Consider the following 10,702-nt stretch of genomic DNA (forward strand, 5'->3'; position numbering starts at 1 on the left):
CATTTGCACCATTTGTTTACCATTTGAGTCATAAAAAGATAGCAAACACAAGAACTTAACACTTTGTGAATATTTAAGGAATGTAAGGGGTCAGATTTCAGATTGCTCATTATTTCTGGAACACTAAATACTTTATTTGATTGTGTACACTGCACTTTCTTGTTAAGCATTCATCCAAATCATTTGGGTAAATTTTGGCAGAAAAACTGCTTTTGGATTTATACTGGTCATCAAAACCGGCACTGACAAAACATAAGACGTGTTTAATTAATGTGCGGGAAAGAGGTTTAAAGGTGTCGGCCCACAACGAAATGCTTGCGGGTTGCAGTACCCCTTCAAGTAGTTCTTGAAAAAAATGATTCTCTCAGGTAGCATTTGATTATGTGTACACTGTATTCTTGTAGGTATTTTCAAGTTTACACATGATTTATATAAGGTTTGTATAATTTTAGTTTTATTTAAGTTTTAAAATTTTGACATTTTTTTTTAAGATTTGCCTGGCCCTGTCTGAACACTTAAATTCTTGATCTTTGGACTATTGTCTGCAACTTCAAAACACACTTTTTGGAACAGGACACATTTTTCTGATATTTTATCCAGTTTGACTGCAATATTAGTTGTATTTATCAATAAATTAAGTAAAAAAATACATTTATATTTCCAGAATTACCTGGTAGTTATTTGATAATTGGTCTAATTCATGGATAGGTTTATTGCGAGTGTCATGGAAAGCTGGAATTTTTCAGTACACAACATGCAAACTGAGAATGAACTGTGTGTGCCAGCTTTGTGAACAAAAACGCAAGGCGGCTATGGTCAGTTGCGTCAAGATATCCTTGGGACCCCCCCCCCCCCTGGACACGCAATACAATTCCGTGTTTCGCTGATCTGTTGGCTGGGATCAGATCATCCATTTGGGGATTTAGATATGTTACCCCAGCCACCAGGCTGAATGTTTAATTTTACTCAATACTAAGCTTTGTGTTAGTGCGAACATCATGTTTATCTAATTGCAGTTGCTGCTTGTGACAATAAAGTTAAGTCAGCAACCGTCTACCAGACTGCAAGATTATCTCTTCCAAAGGATGTCGTACCTTTCCAGGTGGGTGTGCATTGATTGATTGATTGATTGATTGATTAATTGATTGTGAGTTTGTGTAAATGAATAACTGTGAAACCATAACCAAATGTTGGGCTGTAAAGGTGTGTGAGTATGTGCATGCTTCACGTATTCTCCGTCCTGGTTGGCATACTGGACTGTCATCAGACACTCTGCCACGAATGTGAGAGAGTTTAAAGTAACTATATTAATGTTTGATTAAATTAACGCCGCCGTGTTACTGAGTAACAATTTGAAATTGGGCCAAAATCATCAAACTAGAGCTTTGCATAATCTTTTTCAAACTTCTGGGAGATTTCTGCCCTTGAAAGTATTTGCTCGCAGCCCGCCTCAAAGTTACACTTCGTTCAGTATTTAAAGCTTTCGGATACACTTTTTGTTAATTTGAGATCTTAATGAGGCTACATTGTACTTCTAAGTAAATAGATGCTCAAAGTAACAAGATGCTCTGGGTGTTCACTGGGTGACAAAGGCTACCCAGTATTGGTTGTTTCTTTTTTCTGAAAAGATGTTTCTAGTGAATTGCCAAGTTGCAGTGGTTTTGACGCCACAGAACCAGCACAGCTCCATGACAGATATATTTGTTTTCGTCATTGATGTCAGTACTGCTGTATTGGAGACCTCACAATTTCTGTGTGAAAATGTCATCTGATACACTCATAACGGCGTATTTCTAGCATAGCTTTCGTAAGTGCATGGCCATTCTCTGTCATTTTCAGATACACTGTGTTGTGTGTGGATAAGAAATGCAGTGTGGTACCACCATTCCCCTAACAGACAAAAGGCTCATGGGGAGAGTTCCTGCAGTTTACAGCAAAGCTCTCAATTGTAGCCCTACAAACTTCAGGTAAGTGATAAATCTGGGCTTCAAGATATCTCTGTACTCACACTAAGTTTATACTTCATTTGAACAAAACTTACAATTTCAGCATCAAAATCAGGTTTAGATCCCAGACCGAACCTTGTCTCCTTCATTAAACTTCATTTCAGATGATCTATAAGCCACATACATGTTCACTACTTATGGTGGATAAGAACTTTCGCAAATTGATTATAAATGCGTTTTCCCAGATATACAACCTCCTCTTGCAGATACTGCCGATGGTGAAGCTTGGGTGCACTGGGCCGGTTATCCAGCCGTGTGGAATCAACATCTCCAGCTGAACTGGGCCGGGAATTATATAAGAATCCTTAGCAGCATGGTGAGCTTTTGTGTATTTATTTCCAGGCTCGTATACCCGTCCAGACTTCTGCGATTAAGCTTTCCTTTCGTCATATTTTTAAATAAGGTATCTCAAGTATTTCAATGAAATCACAACTTTGGAGGCTAGATTTAAATTAAGGAACCATTATGTAGAAAGCCTTTTGGGTGATTTAAAATCAAATTAGTAAACAGGATTCTCATGGTTCATGGTTTATAATTGGCCTTGTGGACCTTTCATTCTTTACTTTGGTAAGAGCCGCTTAAGTATGTAAGAAGGGGGGGGGGGTACAGATGTGATAGTAAACAGTGTTTAATAAGGTATATTTGTTTTTATTTTATCACCATTTTGAAGGTAATGATTGTGTTAAATCAGGGATAAGTAACAAGTTTAACACAAACACTGTAACATGTTCTTTATTTCAAATAAAGCTATAAATTATCTATGGAGAATTTAGTCTGATCTCCATTTTTCAGAAAATGTAGCTGTCTAAGTGCCTATTCCATCAATGAGTATCACTGTCTTTAAATTGTTGTTGTGGTACAGTTTAAATAGCAAAAGTTTTATGGCCCTGCATTCATTTTTGTACGGCGAGAAAAGTAAGGGAATTCTAGAGATTTACTAGAATTATGGATTGTTTTTCTTGAGTTACACAGTACATAAGGAGGAATTAGTGTGTACACAACTCCTCATTTTATTCCTGTTTATTATTTTATATATGTAACATAGATGTGTACAAGACTTACGGTACTGTAGAAACATGACATAAAAGAGCTCACTTTGATTAATTTTCTCAAAAAAGATATCTTTACTGTTAAAGTAAGAACTTTTACTGCATAGTAAGTAATGTCTTCTGCTCATCTTTATGACATCATTACATGGAATGATGTCAACTTCCCAAGACACATTTCCACATGGCGCAGCTCATTTATATATATTGCTGATGGATTGTTTAGAATGGGACAGTTTTAATTGGACATAATGTTTTAATCGCCATTTTACAGAGTGCCAGCCAGTCATTGCTGTTCTTTGCATTGCTGAGGAGGACAGTCCTGCCAACATAACAGTTTGTTCAATAACAGGTAAAAAACTGGTCTCACTTTACATTTTCAACCACTGTTCGATCGTAACAATTATCAAAGAACCGGCTAGTCTCAATCATGCAGCCGCTCTAATTAGGGTCAATGAACGATATAGATCCGGATACAAGCGTCTAGATGATCGAGACTAAATTGACAACATGAGAACATTTATTTCACTTCCTGATTCTTGAAAATTACGTGAACAAATGACAATTCTACTACCATTTAAAGTTTGATTAATTTTCGGACAAATGTGTTTGTTTTAATTTGCCTTCCGCTTAAAGTAAACGTATATATACTGGGCAAGAAGTGCTGAATTTCATCGTGAATGACAGTGATTATCCAAAGTTTGAATTTGGTTCGGACATGTTTGACGTGAATTCAAAGACATTTTTTGTCAGCAGTCTTATATCACAGGTTTCCGCATACATTGGTTCATTCCAAGATAAAAATTATAACCTTTTTCAAAACGTTCAATCTGTGAGAGTGCAGCTTTAATAGACCTGTAAAGACTTGTCGATGTGAAACTTAACTCTCAATCAAACTATGGTAAAAGATCAAATGCGGGGCTCCGTGTGCGGCATAGACTGCTAATTTTTATTTAATATGATGAAGAGCTAGTTAAGTTATCTTTGTTAAAAGTCTTCATTTGAAGAAAAAAATGTTTCAATACCCTGTATGAATTTTCTTCACCGGATATTGATTCATAAAAAACATTGCTCCAGGGTGCGGAGCTATTTTTGCTATATGTCTATATGGAAAAATCTTCTCCTCAGAAGTCAACTTTGTTCCCCAATGTGCAAGGCACAATCGGTGAAAATAATTTCAGTAAAAGTCACTGATTATTATTATTGATTATTATTAATAAACTTTTACTATTTCAGGAGACAAACAGAAACACAGAGGTGCTATACATTCCGATGGAAAAGACAACAAAAGCATCTCCCATCATTTTGGCGTGGCTCAGATCAAGAGGAGAATTTAAGAAAGGTAATAACTGAGCAACTAAGAACATGCAGTTGCACTGGTTAGAGTGTAAGACCCATCTCGCTTCATAAGAATTGATAATCATCAATGTATTAAATCAAGAAATTGAAACGTAAGTGTCTTGTCTTTTGCAGTGTTTTTGAAATAGAATATAATTTAAAAAAAACTAAATATTTTTTAATATGATTGTGAATGTGTGATGTTTTCTTCTGATCATTCTCTCTCAAAAACCAGATACAAAAAACATATTTGTAGATTTTTTTGTTTTACTTTTAAATATAGTTTTAAGTTTGTATTTTAGGCAAAGCCTTTTATTTTGCTCAATACAAACTTAAATATTGTAAGAGTTATGGCCCTTTGTAATTTTTAAACAAATACATTTTTTCATGTTTTTGTAAGCCCATTATTTAGGAACTTTTAATATTTTCACCAGCTGCATTATAAAGTCAGACCAAAAGTGTCCAGTTAGTGTCCAAACAATAACTAAGTTAGAATCCTTTCTCAAATCAGGTGAGCGATATAGGGCCATCTCTGTGTTTGTCTGACAAAAAAACAATAATCAATCTTTGAGTTAAATTGACAAATATTGTTGTAGAATGTTTTGTGAAGACATACAATTGGATTACTTTTGTGTCAATAGGATTAAGGTTTCTGCACATAAAAATATTTAGAATAGCATTTGGGTCAGTCGGTTCACGTTCAATATTACTGAAAGTATAAGTGGAAGCAGTGACTTAAAATTAATTACCAAACAGTTTCTGCTCAATTGCTTTGAGTTAACATACGAGTTATGAAACTTGGAATACTAGTTCTTGGTGGCATAAATGAAAGACCTTGTTTTGTCACATTGACTTGTAATCAAGCACTAACTTCCTCTAAAAAAATTTCAGGTGATGGTTGGGCACACACAAGAAGACATAGATCAAAGGTCTCCAGGCATATGAGTAGACAGGACTCTGTCAAACTTACTTCATCAGAGGAGCAGAAAGCTTCTCAAGATCCCGCACTGCACACTTAGATATAGTCTTTGACTACAACAAGGGGATGAAAGTACAGAGAGGTCCAATTGAAATCAATTCTGTGCTGCGTCATTTCTTTATTCTGGAAGTCGATGGACATGATTTATCATGGCATCAAGTGTGCAGTTTGTCGACTATCAGCAGTCTTGTTCACCAGTTGTGCAACTTGAGCTGGTAGCTTTATTGCTTGAAGCCACTGCATAAGAGGGGAAAGGTGCAGGCTCATCAAAAAGTCTCAAAAGTTGAAACTAGGAAAAGAAGTGTGTCAAGAGTGTGAATCTATTTGCTTTGAAAACAATCGTTACGTTTCCTTTGAAACTTGATACATACTATGTGTATGTTGAATGAATTGAGATGCTTAAATAAAGAACCGCTATTCAAATATCAGGAAACTGCATTTTTCATACTCAAGGTTAAATGATGTCGCCATTTCCTGTATGTATTTAAATAAGATATGTTTCCACAATTAATATTTTTAGGGAACTTTTCTCAACCTAATGAATGAGATTGTACAGCGTTATATGAGCTTAATATGTGTTTTCTGTTTCTTTAAAATTGGTGAAAAATTGTCAGAAGATAATTAGACCAGTATCCATTACTGCAATCATACAATCAAATATACAGGGACAAACCCACTGGGCATATAATATAATTAAACCCTGTTTAGGGGCACGAGGCAAACAGAGTTACTTTCAAACGTTAATGCTGCACTCTCACATTTTGGACGTTTTGACAACTTTTCTCATTTTATGTCTGGGATTGGAACCATCCAATTTTTGCGAAAAATTAAATGGCAGAGTTTTCTATTTAAGTTAAAACATTGATGTTTTATGCACTTTTCTTAAACCGTTAGTAACATTTAATTTTCGAACGGAAATATGAAATCTGCGATCTGATCTTTTGTCAGCAATCTTTTATCATTGGTTTGCAGATAATTACGCAAAAAATTGCTCATTCCAAAACAAAAAAAAGTTGTGAAAACGGTATATCTGTGGGAGTGCAGCTCTAAATGTTTAATTTCTTGATTTTACTACTGTATTAGAAATTACAGGGGGTTGGGGCATATTTTTATTGTTTTTATTGCTTTTTTATGATTTATACAGTCATACTTTATTCCTCAGGGCATAACTTACAAATAGACAAAACTGGAAAATGGTCATTCAAAAGGTCAAAGATAATGCAAGTTGAACAATCATATTATTTATGGCTTGTATTTTTCGTATATTTTGTTGCATATGCTATAGAAAAGTTGAAAGTTAAAAATAAATTCATAGTTGAAATGATGGCTTTGAATGGTATTGTCAGATGAGAAACGGCACTATTAAGAAATAGGTATAATGGTACTTTATTTATCAATTTTAGATATTGTATGAAAATTATTATCTTATTTAGTACATGAGACCTTTTAAACAGTTATTGACAATATAACAATGTGTATATGAAGCTTTAGATCAACACTTAAAGCTGCACTCTTACAGATTGTCAGTTAAGACACAAAATTGTCTCAAAATCTGCTGATTTGGTTATCATTCTTTAATTCAGTCATATTAGATAATTCACAATAGAACCAATCAGAAATGTTTGGTAAAACTGCCGAAAATTTCATTTACATTAAATTGTTCGTAATGCTTTTAGCCATAAAACATCATTTTTTAACATAAATATGATAAACTGCAATCTGATCTTTTTTCAGCAGTCTTATATCACTTAAAATTGGGTCTAGACATTTATGCAAAAAAATTGTCCATTTATAGACAAACAATAAAAGAGTACCGGTAGTCAAAACGATCAATCGGTGAGATTGCAGCTTTAAATACACCTTTTAAGACCGCTGTAAAATTCCAATGGTTTGCCTAAATCTTTAAAGCTAGCATACTGTTTAATTGACAACCATACTTATTGTTTAAAAGTGTCATGATATCTTTGTACAATGTTTTTATATAATTCATTAAGGAAGTCAAAACAAATTTGTTTATCTTGTAATTTGTTTTCTATTATTTAAATGACCCAGACAAAAATGGGAACGTCAGTGCTAGTTCTTTTACTATTAACATCCCATGAAGTTTCTATTGGTGTAGCAGCAAGGAGGTGTTATATTAAGGATGCATCAATTAAACCAAATTATACATACATATGCACAATATACAGGCGTGTAGCCGCATATACGTGAATACGCGGCTGAATCCACATGATTCTGACAAAAAAATCAACCAAAGTTGCAGTATGCGAACTTGACTACATGAATCTAAAACTGGTTATTTTCCAGTACTAAATAATGCACATCGGAACGCCCAGAATGCACTAGATTGCACCATGGTTTTCAAAATTTTCAAGTTTGCCCCGAACCCCCCAGCACATTTATGAATCCACATGAATAGAGGGGTAGCTACGCCCCTGACATAATTGAAACCACAGTGTGGCTAAACAACACTTGTATGTTTATCCTACGCAGTGATCTCCCATGGAAATGCAATCGTCAAAGAATCTGAAGGGGATGTTTATATGGACTACATTTGAAATGCACCAAGTGTTTAAAAAAGTTGATTTCAGTCACGAAGAGAATCAACCATACCCACACTTGTTGGAGTAAGATGAAATGTCCACTTTCCGGAGAAAGAAAGTACATTGAAAATGTTCATTTGATTCAAGTGACTATTTTTATAAATATGTTGCAATACATAAAATACGTTTTTTTTATAATTGTTTACCCATGTTGAATTTTATTTGGCAAATTTATAAGAGATTTATATACGAGGGCATAGCCAGAAGTTCGTGGAAAAGCTTGATAAAATGAAAACAATATGCAGCATATCTTTTAAACTTTCATTCAATAATAATCAGGTAATTTGAAATTAAGAATGCGAGTTTCATCGTAAAGCATGTTATAACGACAACGTAGTGATCACTATGGAAACAGGTGGTCGCGCATTCCTCCGCAGTTGCTAAAATAACCCATGACAATATCTTGTTTTGTTGACCACTCACATTGAAACCAATAAAACGGCGCGAAGGTTTGCACATTTGACGTGACGTTAATAACGTGTGATGAAGTGAAGTTTTAAGTCAGTGCGTTTGTTTGTTTATTGCAAAGGAAACATTTTAGCTTGAACGGTATAGTTAAATTTTGTTTAAAATGACGCCAGAAGACAGATTGATAAAACGGGCAGTGATACAGTTCTGTGTGAACCTAGGGAAAACTCCTTCGCAAACACTTAAACTGATGAATGAAGCCTCGAGTGAAACTCAAGTGAAGCGAATGCTCGTTTACAAGTGGCACAAGCGGTTCAGTGAGGGGCGGGAAAGCATTTGTGACGACGTGAGGTCAGGGCGACCGGTGTCACAAACTACGGAGTGTGACGTCGAGGCCGTGAAAATCATCGTTGACGCTGATCGTCGAGTCACTCTTTATGAAATATGCAAGATGTTGGACATGAGTTATGGGTCGGTACGGAGGATAATGAAAGACAGTGTGAAAATGAGTCGAGTGAGTGCGCGTTGAGTTCCACGGCTGCTGCCAGAAGATGAGATGAGCAAAAGAGTACGGGAATCACGCCGATTCTTAGCTCGGTACAAAAAGGAAGGAAACCGTTTTCTTGAGAAGATAGTCACTTGCGATGAAACCTGACTGTTTTATTACGACCCTGAGACAAAACAGCAAAGCAGTCAATGGAAGACTACCGGTTCCCCGCCTCCGAAGAAGGCACGACCATCCTGCTCGATAGGAAAGTATATGTTCATTGTCTTCTTTGATGTGCACGGTGTTATCCTACTCCATGCAGTTCCGCAGAGCCAATCTGTGACGGGTGCTTCCTACTCGATGGTAAAGTGATATATAAGAAAATTCATCTTATCAATATTTAGGACTTGATAAAATCTGCATAAAACAATGTTTTAAAAAGTTTATGATTAAAAATATGGGATTGAATAAGTGTTAGTTTTAATTATAATATTTGATGAAGTACGCAATACGCGACAAATGTTATAAGCCTCAGTTATGTTCTCCATTTAAGGTTTTGAGGCGTGACTTGTAGAGGGCGATGGCATTTAAGAGACCACAGGCGTTGCATGATGGGTGGATTCTTCACCAGGAAAATGCATCAGCGCATAGATCGGAGGAGGCACAGACTACCGCGACAATCCAGCTTGAAGCGGAGATCCTTCCCCACCCCCCTTATTCGCCAGACCTACCACCATGCGATTTTGCCCTATTTCCGAAACTTAAATGTGACTTCAATGACTTTCAGGCACTACAGAGTGAAGCTCAGACACGCCTGTATTCTTACAAGTCAGAGTGGTTCAGTGACATTTACCGGCATGGGTAGCGAGACATCGACGTTGTATTGCGGCGAACGGCTCTTACTTTGATAAGTTATGACGTTGACGTCAGATTCTGACGTTTGAACTGCGCGGGCTATACTGATCTCATTTAATGAAAAAGCTGTAGTTTCCTTTATATTTTGTGTATCAGTTTGAAGTTTTATATGTCATTTACAGCTGAAATAGATTTTATAGCGAGCTGACGTTCGTTGAAAAATATTAAAATGTGTTCATTGTATTAAGCAATTCACGAACTTCGGCTATACCCTCGTATTAAGAAACTCGGAAAGTATGTGAATGGTTTGGACCGGCTTCCTCAGTCGCTAAAGAGGATATGATTATATGATTATGACATACTTTTTTTTAAATCTTTCGACATGAGTTTTTGACTGAATATAAGCAAGAAGCGTAAGGGTTTTAAAAATGCATCTTTTACTTGGATTTTATAGATTGTTATTACGAAATAAAGTATGGCGTATCAAACGAAGTGTTAAAGCTAAGCTATTGATGGATGAAACCCTTCAATAAATGTTGATATGTGCTAACATATAGTCTTTGAAGTCCAATATTTGAAATGCGTTACTAACCCGATTCAACAAAAGGCTGTTGCACAATCAGTTGATTGACTAATCACGTGATAAACCAATAACTTCCATTAAGTTAAAATATTCAACACCTTAGTATGAGTCCCTGTGGGCGGCCCGTTTTTTTATTCTATGTGTTATCTGCACCCCCATGTGTTTGCTCCCAACTAGAAAATATCGAGCCTTACGCCATACTAATACAAAAACCTTGTCATATGTACACATCATTCAACATAATTATTTCAAGAGATTTGGTAACACGAGTGCTTAATAATAACATTGTGTCAACGTTGTGAATGTTTGTTTTTTGGATGTTCAGTAAATATTTCTAAATAAATTCCGGTGTTTATTATTTTCTAAAACCAAATCAGGTTTTCGACTGGCATGGACA

At 35.7% G+C, this 10,702-nt stretch overlaps 1 long non-coding RNA gene across 1 annotated transcript; it reads left to right on the top strand.

Annotated features, from left to right (window-relative positions):
• The first annotated feature begins 2,286 nt into the window (after nt 1-2,286).
• Nucleotides 2,287-4,387, top strand: LOC128231018 (uncharacterized). The gene is made up of 3 exons (XR_008260290.1): nt 2,287-2,322; nt 3,327-3,404; nt 4,289-4,387. It is a non-coding gene; the product is annotated as an uncharacterized LOC128231018 (long non-coding RNA).
• The last annotated feature ends 6,315 nt before the right edge of the window (nt 4,388-10,702 follow it).

Source organism: Mya arenaria, chromosome 4 (assembly GCF_026914265.1).
Source record: "Mya arenaria isolate MELC-2E11 chromosome 4, ASM2691426v1".
NCBI lineage: Eukaryota > Metazoa > Mollusca > Bivalvia > Myida > Myidae > Mya > Mya arenaria.